At 46.2% G+C, this 17,091-nt stretch overlaps 1 protein-coding gene and 1 long non-coding RNA gene across 3 annotated transcripts in view; one reads left to right on the forward strand and one right to left on the reverse strand.

Annotated features, from left to right (window-relative positions):
- LOC129631736 (zinc finger protein 501-like) overlaps positions 1-17,091 on the forward strand; it is a 126,156-nt gene that overhangs the window by 96,505 nt on the left and 12,560 nt on the right. The gene's annotated exons all lie outside the window — the stretch shown is intronic.
- LOC129631821 (uncharacterized) lies at positions 55-1,394 on the reverse strand. The gene is made up of 3 exons (XR_008704190.1): positions 1,277-1,394; positions 822-979; positions 55-687 (listed from the first exon to the last, which is right to left on the reverse strand). It is a non-coding gene; the product is annotated as an uncharacterized LOC129631821 (long non-coding RNA).

Genomic DNA, 17,091 nt, shown 5'->3' on the forward strand with positions numbered 1-17,091 from the left:
TTAAGGTTAATGAGGTCCCTTGCTGAGTTTTTCTTATTTCTATTTTTTTCCTTATTCTAAGAGGTGGATCCAGAGGGAATTTGCTGTGATTTATGTCAAAGCCTGTTTTTCCTATGCTTTCCTCTAATGGTAGGGAGTAATTGTCTCTCCATTTAGTTCTTTAACTAATTTGGAGTTTTTCTTTAAATGGTTAGGGAGTGTTGTAATTTCATTCTCTTTTTGCTTGTTTAAGGACCCTCCTCCTTGTCCACTGTCCTGGCTATTAACAAGTTACGTTGGCCTCTTGACCACCTGCCCTGTTTTGAATTCTTTTTCCAGGACCTATCCCAGGACATTTGTTGAGAACAGGCGTATTTTACGTAACATCCCTGAAGGACTGGTCAGCACAGGTTTTTCAGTTGTTGTTACCAAAAGTAGCCACAAGAGGGCAGCATTTTTCATCCTCCACTTTTTTTGGTAATTTATTTTTTTCTAATAGAGTTGATTTCTGACTCTGTGTTTGTTTTAGGTGTTCAGGAACTTGATTCAGTCATAAACAGATGTACCGCTGTTCTTCTGGGGGATCTTTTCCCATGAAGGTTATCACAGTGTTTCCTTCAACTTGCTGAGCTCTTCAGCTGGTCCTTGTAGATTACCTGTTTGATACGTAGTAATGTGAGCATTTTAATCCCTCTTAGTGTATCCCTCCTGCAACGTTTTAAAAAAAATTTCATGAGTTGGTTTTTTAAACTCTGAGTCTATTTGCAAATTATTTCATTTGCATGAATTTCTGGCTTCCACCTCTAAGTACTCTTTTAGGATGTTTGTCTTTGGTCTCATACCTCAGTGTGATAATCTCTCAGTACATCCATGCTGCTGCTCATGGTAGTTTTTTTTTCTGAGTGTATTCCACTGTATAGATGGGCCAGTTCGTCTTCATTTTTCAGCTGATGGATATTTTGGTTAATGCTCTGACTTGGCTATTGTGAGTAGTGCTGCCCTGAAAATAGAAATGTACATATTCTTTTGAATTGGGATTTTTTTTCCAGATCAAAGCAAGGAGTGGTATTGCTGGAAAACGTGGTAACTCTCTATTTCGTGTTTCAAGGAGCCTCCAGATATTTTCCTTCGTGGCTGCACCCACCCATTTACAACCCTGCCCACGGTGTAGGAGGGTTCCCTGTTCCCCTCGCCCTCGGCAGCACTTAAGCTTCGAAGATCTTTTGAGGATGGCCGTTCTGAGCCGTGTGAGAAGATGGCTCGTGGTAGTTTTAATTTGCATTTCTTTAATACTTACTGATATTGAGTATCTTTCCATGGGCTTTCTACCTTCTACGGGCGAGTACAGTTAACCTCTGGAAAGTGGCTTCTTGACAGTCAGCCCTGTTTTGAGTTCTCTTCATGTGATTTACCCTGGAAGATTTCTTTAGGGCTGTTGTCATTTAGAGCCGAGCCCAATAGCCCCGGTTTTCAAGTGGTTGTTACGGGGAATGACCACAAGGTGGCAGCATTTCTTCATGCCCGCTCTGGTTACCTGGGCAACCAGAGCCTTAGGGCAAATCCGGTTTCTGGGTTGTCAATGAGAATCCATCCCGGGGATCTTCCCGACCCAGGGATTGAACCCGCTTCTCCTATGTCTCCTGCATTGGCAGATGGATTCTTTACCACTAGCGCCACCTGGGAAGCCCTAAGGCTTGTGTCTCCTTACTTCTTCCCCCTTACCCTTCATCCCCCAGGCGATCCCAATGATTGCAACACCACTCTGCAGAGGGACCTGTCCTCTCAGTGGGGTGACCCTAAGGAAGGAGGCTGGAGGTGGGAACCCCACCACCAGGAGACACGGGGCCCGGGGCACTTTGCAAAGCTCTTCCAGCCCAGAGACCCCACCATCCTTTGGGAGCACTAGATTTAGTTCTGCTGCAGGAGGGTCCCACAGGATCTGGAGATTGTGGACTCATGCAGAGGGGAACAGAAAGTCCATGTCCAGCGGGGTTGGGGGCTTATTGGCTGGCATATCCTCCCCAGCGCCCTCAGCCCCAGGACAGCCCCGCCTGGGGACCCAGCCTGCTCAGGCTCCAGGAGTGGGACGCCAGCCCAGGTGCCCAAGGCCCGAGGGGAACAGAGTCAGCAGTTCTTTTGTCTTGCTTTCTTTCTTTCCTGTTATGTTTATTTTGAATTTGAGATATAGGTGATTTGCACTGTTGTGGGTTTGTTTTTTTTAATGTGTAAAGCAATGTTATTCATTTATGCATAGATGTATAATGTTCTTTTCGGGTTCTTTTTCTCATATAGGTTATTTACAGAGTCAAAGTAGGGTTCCTTTAGCTCTATAGTGGGTCCTTATGGATTATTTTATAACTAGTAGTGTGTATATGTTATTCTCAACAAATATTTCTCCCTGCACCCAGCCTTTCCTTTTTGGTAACACGTTTCTTTACTAAGTGTATGAAGCTGTTACTGTTTTGTAAAGAAGTTCATTTGTTTCCATGTTTGGATTCCACCTAGAAGCGATAACAGGTGATGCTTTGTCTTACTTCCCCTAGTGTGACGTCTCTGGCTCTTCCCTGTGTCTGGAAGTGGCTTTCTGTCATCCTTTCGTGTCTGGGTAATGCCGCTTTGTGTGTCTGTACCCCGGCTTCTTTAACCATTCACCTGTCCTTCTACACTTAGGTTTTTTTGTATCTTGGCGATTGTATCCAGTGCTGCCATGATTGTTGGTGTGCAGTGTCTTGAAAATTTGGTTTCCTCAGGATCCATGCCCAGGTATGGGATGGCTGGGCCACGTGGTACTTTGTTGCTGAGTGTCTGAAAGCCCCTCCGTACTGTTCTCCAGAGTGGATGCACTGATTTACATTCCCACCCGGGGTAGGAGGGTTCCCTTCTCTCCACACCCCCTCCAGCATTTATTGTTGAATTTTTCAGATGGCCATGCTGACTGGTGGGAAGTGATATCTCATTGAACTTTTTTTTTTTTTCCTCATTGAACTTTTGATTTGCGGTTCTCTAATGATTAGGGACGCTGAGCATCTTTTTGCGTACTTTATGGCCACCTGGATGCCTTCTTTGGAGAAACTCCCATTTTGATCTTTGGCCCACTTTTCTATTGTTTTTTTTTAATTGACCTGCATGGACTGTTTGCATGTTTTGGAGATGAATCCTTGTATTTCCATTTGCAAACACTTTTATCCCCACCCATTCTGAGGGTTGTCTTTTTCTTTCATTTATGGTTTACCCTGCTGCTCAAATGCTTTTAAGGTTAATGAGGCCCCATTTGTTTATTTTATTGTATTATTCTAAGAATGAATCCAAAAAGAACTGGCTGCGATTTATATCAAGGCATGTTCTGTATATTTTCCTCAAGAGCTTTATAGTATCCATCCCTCCATTTAGATCTCTAATTGATTTGGTGTATGTTTTTCTGCATGGGGTTAAGCAGTGTAATGATTTCATCGTCTTTTCACTTGTTTGAGGAACCTCCACCCTGTTCCTCCATGCTGAGGGTTCCCGTTTCCCCACACCCTCTCCAGCATTTATTGTTTGCAGACTTTTTGCCAATGGCCATTCTGATCGGAGTGAGGTGATACCTTCATTGTAGTTTTGATTTGAATTTCTGTAAGTTTTAGTGTGGAGAAGGCAATGGCAACCCACGCCAGTATTCTTGCCTGCAGAATCCTAGGGACGGGGGAGCCTGGTGGGCTGCCGTCTATGGGGTTGCACGGAGTCGGACGCGACTGAAGCGACTTAGCAGCCGCAGCAGCAGGAAGTTTTAGTGATACTGAAATCTTTTCGTGTGATTATTTTGAACGAGTGTGAGTAAGGTTGGCTTCTTGACCAATTGCCAGGTTTTGAATTCTTATTCCAGGATCTACCTAAGGTCGTTCGTTGACGACAGGTGTTTTTTCCTCGCATCCCTGAAGGCCTGGGGATATTACGCGCCCATCTTCACAGGTTTTAAATTGTTGCTACCCAAAGTGGCCACAAGGTGGCAACATTTCTTCATGCCCCACTCTATTATTTTGGTAAATTTTTATATTCTGTTGGAGTAGACGTGATTTCCGATGTTGTGTTTGTTTTTGGTTTTCAGGAACTTCATTCAGTTATACACAGACATATATCTATTAGACACGTGCCTTGTATTACATTGAGAAAAACTGTACTTTGGAAAAATACTTGTTTTTAGAGGTTCTAAAATATGTTCTTGAGTTTGCTAATCAGAGACTGCCAATGCAACAAAGAGTTCACAATTGCTTTCTTCTTGATTTTCATTAGAGGTTCATTTTTTAAAGATTAAAAATTACGGACTCAAATCTACTAAAGTGACAAGGAAAATGTTTCAGTGTGTATGGCAAGTCGGATATGTGTTGTCAGTGAGAGAAGATGTAAAGACTGGAAATATTTTTGTTGTAAAATAATGATTATTCTCTAGTCAGTCATTTATAAATGGGGGAAAGTAGAACAAATTAATAAATTCTTGGCCTTGAGAGGCCTTTGGGGAATTTAGTCTAAGACTCCTGAGGAATTACAGCAGAGTCCGTGTAGAAGAAGCCTATGTGGTCAGCACCCAAACTTATTTTTAAAACAAATTAGTCTTGGCCTAGTTTAATGAAAATAGAGGCAATTTTAGAAAAAAAAAATATGTTTCACTAAATATTAAATTCCGGTTTTGTTAATTAAGGTCTATGTTTACTAAGAAACTCTTATGACATAGTTCCCTGCGTTTATGTTATAATGCTGATGAGAGTTAACTGAATTATTAAGGGGCTCTCTAAGTTTATTTCTAAAACTTATCTCAGTAATCAGTCTTTGGATAAGGGTCAGAATCTCCATGGTCTACAGCCAGGAGATTAACACCAGGCTACAGTTATTTAACAAACTAAGTCAGAGGATCTGGGACATACTAACTGTACTTAAAACAGGTTCTCAGATTCTTACTTATGGTCCTACTGATACCGCTAGCTGCATTATTTCCTCTTCTGCCTGCTTTGCACGATTGTTTCTTGTGTTACTGAGTGTGTGGCTGAGCCTCTGATAAAATGATGATATGCGATCAGAGAGGGTAACGGTGAAACTCTAGCTATGGGAAGAAGCAACAAGAGGGAACATTTTCACGGACCGTAGAGGCTGGTGAGACAGGTGATCTAGTGTCTCTTGGCTCCTGTTTTTTGGGTTAGTCCCGTAACAGCGCACTGAGTGGCCTGTCAGCAGAATCTCTGCCAGATCTAGGAATGAGCATTCCTAGCACCAGGGGAGGAAATAGACATGAAGCGCCCCCAAAACCACGATCAAATTGCCACGAAGGGGCCGTGCCATCTGAAAACTGGCACTTGCCGTCTGCCTCTGCTAGGACTCAATCAGGACCCGCTGCAGCGGCTGCCCTTGAGCAGCCCTGAAAGGCACTGAGGGGGAGATAGGGAACAGGGCTTCTGCGCTCTGGGGAAGCTGGCAGAACAGGCCTTCAGATAGTCAGATGCTCTCAGTAAAGGTTCTCACGAGCCCCGACTCTTGCCTCTTCTCATGCCTAGAGGAGCACTAGAGTCAGTAACAGGGACAACTGCTCTGACTAATATGTGAATTAATATGTGAATACCACGTCAGCAGCTAGAACCTACTTAGACAAAACTAGACAACTGGCTACCAGGCTGCCGGCCTCCTTGGAGTGCCAGGTCTAGACTGGGAATCCAGCTTATTCTCCTGGGAAAAAATTGTGATTGGTTTTTTACATTACTGTTCAGGTTGTCACTCCTCCAACTACTTGAAACTGAGCCTGTCACACCCTCATCAGTCACCCTGGGCTAATACAAGAGCCATCGGAAGTGTGTAAGACCACGCAAAAGGCTCCGTTCCTTTGGAGAGGGCACCACCCATGCTGACTCTATCTGGACCAGGCTCAAAATTGCTAAAAAACGTAACCTGGTTCTTACTCCTGCTATAGCCCCTGCTCACAATAATTTGTGATAATTAATCACAGATCTTTGGCCCCTGACTTTTTAAATCCACTTGTTATGTTTGTCTCTTTCGGATTACGATGGTTTCACATCAAGACAATGGTTCCAGCTAGTCTTTGGAACAGATCCTGTGGGGATAACAACAGAGGTCACCCTGGGGCCCCTGAATGAGACAGGATGAGAGCTCCATGATCCCAGCTAGGTAAGGTCTATGAGCCCCATGCCAGCCTGAAGAAGCTACAGAAGACAGACCTTCGCCCCTCAGCCTCCCAATAAAGATTTTTGGGGTTCATGTCTCTCAGCAGGATTTGACGTAAGAGATAGAGGGGCCTCTGGGCTGGACAGCTGGTGTTTGTCTGGAGTGAAATTGAACCTTTGTTCTCGCTCACACACTCCAAGGGCAAATCTAGTGGCAGAAGCTGAAGTCTGTGGGAGTAAAGAGATAAGGGGCCCACTCCTGAGGTCGAAGAAGACTTCTCTGTACAAGGGCAGGAAGCCTCCTTGATGGCCAAAAAGGGAGGGGCCCCATCCCATAATAAGTGTGGACATGCACCCACAGGCCTCTGTGGGGGATCAATCTTAGCAAATGTCGTGCCCACATCTTGGGGAGGGTGCAGGGACCAGTCAGGTGTGAAAAAAGAGACAAGGTAATTGCTCAAAGGTGACCAAAGACCCGGAAGGACGGTCCCAAATGAGGGATTTACATCACCTCTTCCTGGGCTCCCCCGCAGGACACGCACACTTCTCTCGGTTCTTTATCCCTGAGCTGCTTCTCTCTTAAACACCCTGTGTTTCTCTATGCTCTCCAAGATGCTATGCTGTGTCGATAATAATGGACTTCTATACGTATTTATGCTTCTTGCCTCCTTAAAATATTCTTGGGTTCAAACCAGGGAACAACCGAGGGTCACTTTACTTCTACGCTCTGGCCACCGGCGGTCTCGTGGCTGGCAGTCCTGCTTTTCATCCAGGGCACCCTGGTTCAGCTCCGGGCAGGGAGCCGAGATTTCTCTCCAGGCCTGTTCACTGCTGTCTCCCCGAGATCACGATCGTGTGTTTTCTGTCACCATGGCTGGAATAGGTGTGATTTCTTGGCATATTGTGGTAGATAATATTGCCCTGTGTATCTGCCCTGCATCTTCTCTATCTGTCGTCTCTCCTTCTAAGCGGAGGTTGCTTCGCTGTCTTGGTTATTGAACCTAGAGCTGCCGATATCGCTGGGGTGTGGCTGTCTTCTAAAATATTACTTTTTCTCTAGCTCTCTCTGCAGGCATGGAGCCCAATCACTGAAAGTTTATACACATATATGATTTTTTAAGTTTATTTTGTATTGCTGGATAATAGCTCTGAAATTTTCTGTCAGTTTCTGACTAAGCTCTTGCCAGCTCTAATTATATATTTATCTGGGGTTGAACCGATTTATGATGTACAGGCCTTAGTGAGCAGCAGATTCAGGCCCTAGTGTGGAACCAGGCCTTAGCCTTGACCAGAGTCAGGCCTAATTGAGGACCAGACTCAGGCCTAAGTGTGGACTAGATTCAGGCTGTAGTGTGGGACAGTATGAGGCCTCAGTGAGAACCACAGTCAGGCCTCAGTGTGAGCCAGAGTCAGGCTTAACGTGGACCAGTCAGCCCTGAAAGTGGACGAGAGTCAGGTCTTCAGTGGTTTAGAGTCAGGCCTGAGTGTGGACCAGAACCATGCCTCAGTGTGCACCCGAGTCTGGCCTGAGTGTGGACCCGAGTCTGGCCTGAGTGGGTACAAGAGTCAGGCCTTGGTGTAGACCAGAGTGAGGCCTAAGTGAGGAATAGTCAAGCATCAGGAAGACTCGGTTCCACACTCAGACCTGACTCTGGTGCACACTCAGGTGTCACTCTGGTCACACTGAGGCCTGACTCTGGAAACACTCAGGCCTGACTCTGGAAACACTCAGGCCTGACTCTGGTGCACACTCAGCCCTGACTTTGGACCAGGCTAAGGCTTCACTCTGGTAAAAACTCAGGCCTGACTCTCGTCCACACTCAGGCAGACTCTGGTTCACATAAAGCCTGACTCTGGTACTTACTTACCCTGACTCAGGTCCATCCTGAGACCTGATTCTGGTGCATGGTAAGCCCTGACTCTGGTCCTCATTTTGGCCTGACCCTGGTCCACTCCTATGCCTGTTTGTCGTACTCACTTAGGCCTAACTCTGGTCGTCATTAGGACTGACTCTACTACACAGTAAGGCCAGACTTGGTACTCACTGAGGCCCGGCTGTGGTATGTACTTAGGCCTGACTTGGTCCACACTAAGGCCTGGATCTGGTTCTCACTATGGCCTGGCCTGGTCCTGAGTTAGTCCTGACTCTGGTACTGACTTAGGCCTGACTCTGGTCCACACTCAGGCCTGACCGTGGTACGTGCTTAGGCCTCACTCTGGTATGACTCTGGCTCTGACTTAATCCTGACCCTGGTAAAAGCAACTGTAAACATCTGCTGGGCAGTTAATACCCACCAGCCCTCGTGTGTGCTCAGTCGCTTCAGTCGTGTCCAACTCTTTGCGACCCGATGGACTGTGGCCTGCCAGTCTCCTCTGTCTGTTGGATTCTCCAGGTAGGAATTCTGGAATGGGTTGCCAGGCCCTCCTCAAGGTATCTTCCTGAGTCAGGTAATCAACCAGTGACGTCTCCTGCCTTTTCTGCATCTCAGGCAGATTCTTTACTGCTAAGCCACCTGGGAAGGCCCTCACCAAGCCTGGGCACCTGTTAAACAAACAAAAACCTACACTCAACAACTATTCTCTGAAAGGTAGTGGACAAAGAGCCTAAGACCCAAATCACTAAAGCCCCACCTTGCACCACCTACCCAGAGGCTCCACCTTGGCTGGGCCCGGCCCGCCCCGCCCTGCTTCTCCACCCCTTTCCTCCCCTGCCCAGGGTCCCACCCCGCCCTCCTCTCCCCAGGGCCCCTGCCCCTCTCCTCTCCTCCCCTACCCTCCCCAGGGTCCCACCCTCCTCTCCCCTCCCCTCCCCTCCCCTCTCCTCCCCAGGGTCCCACCCTCCCCACCCACTCGTCCCTGGACCCTCCCCAGCACACATGTGCAACTTTTCCCTCACACTGATCCCACCACAGAGGCCTGCGGTGCGTGTCCACACTTTTTATGGGATGGGGCCACATGGTCTTCTCAGCTCCAAGCAGCCTTCCTGCGCGTGTGCAGAGAGGGAAGCTTTGCTTGTCCTCAGAAATGGGCATTTTATCTCTTGACCCCAGCAGGGCTCAGCTTCTGCCACTAGCTTTGTCCTTGGAGTGTCTGGTGAGAACAGAGCTTCAACTTTATTCCATCTGACAGACTCCAGCTTTCCAGCCTGGGGGCCCTTCTATCTCCTACCTCAAATCCCTCTGAGAGACATGAAAAATAAAATTGTTTATTGGGAAGATGAAGGGCAAAGGTCTGTCTTCTGGAGCTTCTTCAGGCTGGCATGGGACTCTAGACCCCACCTTGCTGGGGTCACGGAGCTCTCACCCTGTCTCGTGAAGGGGCCCCAGGGTGACTTCTGGTGTTATTCTCTCAGGATCTGTTCCAAGGATTGGCTGGGATCTCTGCATTCCCTTTATCTTGATGTGAAACTGTAGTAATCTGAAAGAGACAAATTTAACAAGGAGATTTAGAAAGGCAGGGGCCAAAGATCAGTAACAGAATTACTGTGACCAGGGGCCCAAGCAGGAGTGAGAATGAGGTTATGCTTTTCAGCAGTTTCGATCCTGGTCCAGATGGAGTCAGCGCTGGTGGTGCCCTGTCCGTGGGAACGGAGCCTTTTGCGTGGTCTTACGTACTTTCAATGTCTCTTGTATTAGCCCGGAGTGACTGATGAGGGTGTGACAGGCTCAGTTTCAAGTAGTTGGAGGAGTGACAACCTGAAGAGTAATAAGCAAAATAGATCTCTTTTTTTTTCCAGGAGAGTAAGCCTGAGTTCCAGTCCAGACCTGGCACTTCAAGGAGACCTTTAGCCTGGTAGCCAGTTGTCTAGATTTATCTAAATAGAGTGCAACCTCTGATGTGGTATTATTAATAACACAAACCACAAAACCCAAGGCAGTTGTCACAGTTGCTGACTTGAGCGCTTCTCTAGGCATGAGAAGAGGCAGGAATCTGGGCTCATGAGAATCTTTCCCTGAAGACATCTAACCGTCTGAAGGCTTGCTCTGCCGGCTTCCCCAGAGCACGAGGCCTCGTTCCTGACCTCCGCCTCAGTGCCGTTCAGGGAGTGCTGAAGGCCAACCACGGCAGAGGCCCCTGATTTAACCTTCGCAGGAGCAGACAGCGATGCCAGTCTCCTGTCAGCATGGCCCCCTCATGGCCGTAGGTTTGATGACGGGTTTGGCGGCATCTCACGTCCGTTGTGAGCCATGGTGCTAGGCACGCTCGTTCCAGGCCTGGCAGAGATTCCGCTGACAGGCCGCGCCGTGCGCCGTTGCTGGACAGGCCACAGAGCAGCAGCCAGGAGCCGCCGGACCACCTGCCTCTCCAGCCCCTGTGGCCCATGAAAACATTCCCATTTGGAGCTTCTTCCATATTTAGAGTTAAACCACTACCATCACTGAGCTCATGAGGAATTATATGATATCACTGTGTTCTCAGAGGCTCAGTCGTATATCTGGTCATGCAAGAAGCAACTGGAAAGCAGGCAGAAAAGGAAATAACGCAGCTCGCGGTGCTGGAGGCTCACAGGCAAGACTCTGAGAACCTGGACGGGGTGCAGCCAGTGTGATCCAGGCCCTGCGTTTACTAAGGCGGAGAAGTCTTAGTAAACATAGACCTTAATTAACACAACTAGAAGTTAATATTTAATGAAACAAGTTTTTTTCTAAAATTACCCCCATTTTTATTAAATTAGGCAAGACTAATTTGTTTTAAAATTAAGTTTGGTGTACTGACCACACAGCTTCTTCTACACGGTCTCTGCTGTAATTCCTCAGGAGTCTTGGACTAAAATTCCCAAAAGGCCTCTCAAGGCCAAGAAAGTCACGCCAAAGGCTTGCCATCAGATTTTGCCTAAGTGGATTTTTCTCTCTTCTTATTGCTAAGTTGCTAAGTCACTTCAGTCGTGTCCAACTCTGTGTGACCCCATAGATGGCAGCCTTCCAGGCTCCCCCGTCCCTGGGATTCTCCAGGCAAGAACACTGGAGTGGGTTGCCATTTCCTTCTCCAATGCAGAAAAGTGAAAAGTAAAAGTGAAGTCGCTCAGTCGTCTCTGACTCTTAGCAACCCCATGGACTTCAGCCTACCAGGCTCCTCTGTCCATGGGATTTTCCAGGCAAGAGGACTGGAGTGGGGTGCCATCGCCTTCTCCGTTCTCTATTCTAAAGGTCCCCAAAATCTCAAATCTGTGAGATTCCTGTATGTGTCAGGAGATGGTCTTTTCATTTACCTGATAAGGCTGCTCAGAACCCAAGTGTCTGTAATTTCTGGAGGGACAAGGCAGAGAGAAAAGAAAAAATGTTTGAATCTTACCCAGAGGTGTAAATTACCAAACTGTTGTAAGTCTTAAGTAGCTTGAGGAGAAGAGCTTCTTTATACCTGAAAAGAGTGGAAGCCAGTAATACGTCACCCCAAAGGTCATGAACGTTATAATCACGTTTAGCAGATTATTTAACCCCACGTAATTAATCTCTGTTCTGTTGTCCCTGCCTGATGATTGAGTATGATGACGACAGTGAGAGCTGTGAGAAGTCTGTGAAGTTGGTTAAGGCTTGCACGGTTTGTCCAGTGAAGTGGGTGCCATGGTCACTGGAGACTGTGGCAAATGTACCCCAAGTGGAAAACACATTTTAAACTATTTTTTCCCATTGTGAGGCCATCCGACGTGTAACATGTACCCAGGAAAGGCTGTAAGCCTTCAAATATAAATGAGGTCTGTCCGGGAGCTGGGGAGAACTGAGTGGCCGTCTTGGATTTCCCGTGGCCCTGACTGAGTTACAGTGTATTTACCACTGTAAATTCCTTGATTTCGGAGACTATTGCCAACTCCTAAGGACATCAGGAAAACAAAAGTCTGACAACGAGGGGTTAATTCTTTGTAGAAGCAGAATTAGTTTTATCTACATGTACCACAATCTTCATAGATCATTGTGAAATAATATCTAGTTCACCAAAGTAACCAAGCTTTAAAAACAAATATAAATCACTTTAAGGCAAAGAAATTCACGTAGACCGTTATCAAAAGCCACATTCTAAGAAAAGTTTATTCTCTTAATAGGGAGAGAAAACCAAATCCCAGTCTGGTCACAGCTTACTATTAATCACAAAATTTATTTACCTAATCAAATTCAGTGTAGTCTTAGAGAGTCCTGGCCACATATAACATTATCTTCCCAATATTCAGTTCAGTTCAGTCGCTCAGTCATGTCCGACTCTGCAACCCCATGGACTGCAGCACGCCCGGCTTCCCTGTCCATCACCAACTCCCAGAGTTTACTCAAACTCATGTCCATTGATATTCCGTTCGATCATGTCCATCCCAATATTGCTTTAATGCAAACCTTGAACTCCTGGATTTCTGGTTTCAGCACCAAGTGGTCTCGCAGGCAGCAGTGAGCCGTCCTGAACTGAATGTGGGGAGCCCGGATGAGAACCAGGAGTCCTTGCTGCCAGACCAGCAGGGGCCAGAGGCGAGAAGCAAAGGGACCCTGGGTCTTTCCTCTGCTTGAAAGCAAGAAAGTCTCAAAGAGGCAAACCCCGTAAAAACAGATACAAAGTTCACTATTAGAGACAAGGCAGAATGTCTGGGCAAGCACACAGAGAAGCAGTTTATTTATTTAAGACAGAGACTAAGTACCACACACCGGGTGAGCAGTGCCGGAGTCCTGGGTGAGAGCCCAGTGAGAGGAGACTTATATCACTCACACAGGACGCCCTTCTGGGCCTTTGTTTACATTTGGAAAAAACATATATCATATAATACCACTTCTAGGTGGAACCTAAACATGGATACAAGTGAACTTCTTACAAAACAGAAACAGCATCACAGACTTACAAAAATTTATAGTTCCCCAAAGTGAAATGTGTGGGGCAGGAAGAAACTAGCAGGTTGAGAATAACATTGGCAAAGTAATGTCTCTGCTTTTGAATATGCTATCTAGGTTGGCCATAACTTTCCCTCCAAGGAGTAAGCGTCTTTTAATTTCATGGCTGCAGTCACCATCTGTAGTGATTTTGGAGCCCCAAAAAAGAAAGTCTGACACTGTTTCCACTGTTTCCCCATCTATTTGCCATGAAGTGATGGGACCAGATGCCATGATCTTCGTTTTCTGAATGTTGAGCTTTAAGCCAACTTTTTCACTCTCCACTTTCACTTTCATCAAGAGGCTTTTGAGTTCCTCTTCACTTTCTGCCGTAAGGGTGGTGTCATCTGCATATCTGAGGTTATTGATATTTCTCCCGGCAATCTTGATTCCAGTTTGTGTTTCTTCCAGTCCAGCATTTCTCATGATGTACTCTGCATATAAGTTAAATAAACAGGGTGACAATATACAGCCTTGACAAACTGCTTTTCCTATTTGGAACCAGTCTGTTGTTCCATGTCCAGTTCTAACTGTTGCTTCCTGACCTGCATACAAATTTCTCAAGAGGCAGATCAGGTGGTCTGGTATTCCCATCTCTTTCAGAATTTTCAACAGTTTATTGTGATCCACATAGTCAAAGGCTTTGGCATAGTCAATAAAGCAGAAATAGATGTTTTTCTGGAACTTCTTGCTTTTCCCATGATCCAGCGGATATTGGCAATTTGAGCTCTGGTTCCTCTGCCTTTTCTAAAACCAGCTTGAACATCAGGAAGTTCACGGTTCACATATTGCTGAAGCCTGGCTTGGAAAATTTTGAGCATTACTTTACTAGCGTGTGAGATGAGTGCAATTGCGCGGTAGTTTGAGCATTCTTTGGCATTGCCTTTCTTTTGGGATTGGAGAATTGATGCTTTTGAACTGTGGTGTTGGAGAAGACTCTTGAGAGTCCCTTGGACTGCAAGGAGATCCAACCAGTCCATTCTGAAGGAGATCAGCCCTGGGATTTCTTTGGAAGGAATGATGCTAAAGCTGAAACTCCAGTACTTTGGTCACCTCATGCGAAGAGTTGACTCATTGGCAAAGACTCTGATGCTGGGAGGGATTGGGGGCAGGAGGAGAAGGGGACGACAGAGGATGAGATGGCTGGATGGCATCACTGACTGGATGGACGTGAGTCTGAGTGAACTCCGGGAGTTGGTGATGGACAGGGAGGCCTGGCCTGCTGCGATTCATGGGGTCGCAAAGAGTTGGACACGATTGAGCCACTGATCTGATCTGATCTGATTTATACTTCTAGAATAATCCACCACAGAGCACAAGAAACCCTCTCAAAACTCTGTAATAACCTCTATGGGAAAAGAAACCAGTAAAGAATATATGTACTTCTACGAATAAATGAATCAAGTTTCTGTACAAGCCATCACGATGTAAGTCACCTGTAAACTACAATTCAAAAACATTTTCTTTAAAAAGAGAAAAGAACTGCTGACTCTGTTCCCGTCTGGCCCTGGGGTCCTGGGCTGGTGTCACATCCCTGGAGTCTGAGCAGGCTTGGGTCCCCAGGCGGGACTGTCCTGGGCTGAGGGCGCTGGGGAGGGTTTGCCAGGCAAACAGCCCCCCACCCCATGGACTTGGACTGCCTGTTCCCCTCTGCATGAGCCCACAATCTCCAGATCCAGGGGACCCTCCTGCAGCAGAGCCAGCCCTAGCGCCCCCAAAGGATGGTGGGGTCTCTGGGCTGGAAGAGCTTTGCAAAGTGCTCTGGGCTCCGTGTCTCCTGGTGGCAGGGTTCCCACCTCCAGCCTCCTTCCTTAGGGTCACCCCACTGAGAGGACAGCTCCTTCTGCAGAGTGGTGTGGCAATCGTTGAGATCTGTCGGGGGATAAAGGCTCAGAGAGAAGGAAGGAAGGAGACACAGCCTTGGGTGTATCCATTCTTATTAACAACCCAGAACAGGATTTGCCCTAAGGCTCTGGTGGGCATGAAGAAATGCTGCCACCTTGTGGCCGCTTTTGGTAACATCAACTGAAAAACCTGCGCTGATGGGCACTTAGTAATATTCACCAGGCCTGCTTGGACGTAAGGAAAAAACACCTGTCCTCAACTAATGCCCTCGAGTAGGTCCTGCAAAAAGAATTTAAAGCAGAGCAGACGGTCCAGAGGCCAACTTTGAGAGGTCAGTTTTACTCACACTGTTTTTTTTTAAAAAAATCACATGAACGGCCTTCACATCATGAAATCTTATAAAAACACAAATCAAAACTACAAGGAAGTATAACCTCACATTGGTTAAATGGCCTTTGTCAAAAAGTCTACGAACAATAAATGCTGGAGCGGTTGTGGAATAAAGGGAACCTTTCTACACTGAAGCTGGCAAAGTAAATTGCTAACAACCAGTGTGGAGGAGAGGGTGGAGGTGCCTTAAACAAGTGAAAAATGATGAAATTCACAGTCCCTAACCAACTACAGAAAAAGACATTTCAAATCCATTAAAGAACTATACTGAGGGACGATTACTCTAACCCTCTTAAGGAAAATATAGGTAGAACACGGTTTGACACAAATCGTAGCAAATTGTTTTAGGATCCACTTTTAGGATAATGAAAAATAAGAGTCAACAAAAGGGACTTCATTAACTTCAAAAGCTTTTGCACAGCAAGGGAAACTCAAAACGAAAGAAAAAGACAACTCTGAACATCAGGGGGAAAATGCAACCGAATTTAAAAGCAACATATTCATCTGCAAAACATGCAAACATCTCCTGCAGCTCAACATCAAAGTACAACCAACCCAAGAGAAAAAATTGGCCAAAGATCTAAATGGATGTATCTTGAAAGGCGGCATCGAGATGGCCACAAAGCCTATGAAAAGATGCTCAGCATCACTGTTAGAGAAATGCCTATCAAACTGCAACAAGGTATCAGTTCACTGCCTCAGAATGACCATCCTCCAAAAGATCTACAAAGATTCAATGGTTCAGAGGCTGAGGGGAACAGGGAAACCTCCTACACTGTGGGCGGGGATGGAAATGGGTGGGTGCAGCCACAAGAAAAACAGTATGGAGATTCCTTAAAACATTAAATATAGTTACCACCTGATGAAGCAAGCCCACGCCTTCCCTTAGATCTGGATAAAATCATAATTTAAAGTGATACTCGCTCCTCTGTTTTCATGGCAGCACTATTCACAAATTCCAACAGAGCTTCAACCAAATGTCCATCAATAGAGAGAACTGAACAGTAACTGATCCATCTAGACACTGGAATACTCAGCCATCAAAAAGAACAACAACAAAAACAATGCCATTAACTGCAGCATAGATGGACCAAGAGATTTATCCTACTCAGAGAAGTCAGGGAAAGAGAAATATTATATCACTTACAGGTGGAATCTATAAGTTGTTTCAAGTGAACAGATTTACAAACAGAAATAGACTCAGACTAATAAAACTCACCTATGATTATTTCAAAAAAGGGAAAGGTAGGGAGACATTAAGAAGTTGGAATTAACATACATACTACTTACTATCAGATAGATAATCCAAAAAAACCTACTGAATAGCACAGGAAAGTGTACTGAAAACACTGAAAGAACCTATATGCGAAAAGACCCCTACAAATAAGAGAATAGACATACATTTACATATAACTGAATCAAGTTCTTGTAAACCTAAAAAAAAGGCCAACAGGTATCAACTGTATTCCAACAGAAAATAAACACTAAAGTCGAAACAAAAGCGGAGCATGAAGAAATGCTGCCGCCTTGTGGCCACGTCTGGTAACAGCAGCTGAAAAACCTGTGCGGATGGGCACTTGGTTATTTACCAGGCTTGCAGGGATTTACGGAGAAGGCGATGGCACCCCACTGCAGTACTCTTGTCTGGAAAATCCCATGGACGGAGGAACCTGGTAGGCTGCAGTCCACGGGGTCGCGAAGAGTCGGACACGACTGAGCGACTTCACTTTCACTTTCCACTTTCATGCATTGGAGAAGGAAATGGCAACCCACTCCAGTGTTCTTGCCTGGAGAATCCCAGGGACGGGGGAGCCTGGTGGGCTGCCGTCTCTGGGGTCGCACAGAGTCAGACACGACTGAAGCGACTTAGCAGCAGCAGCAGCATTGGCAGC

This window comes from Bubalus kerabau, chromosome 17, assembly GCF_029407905.1.
Source record: "Bubalus kerabau isolate K-KA32 ecotype Philippines breed swamp buffalo chromosome 17, PCC_UOA_SB_1v2, whole genome shotgun sequence".
Classification (NCBI taxonomy): Eukaryota; Metazoa; Chordata; class Mammalia; order Artiodactyla; family Bovidae; genus Bubalus; species Bubalus kerabau.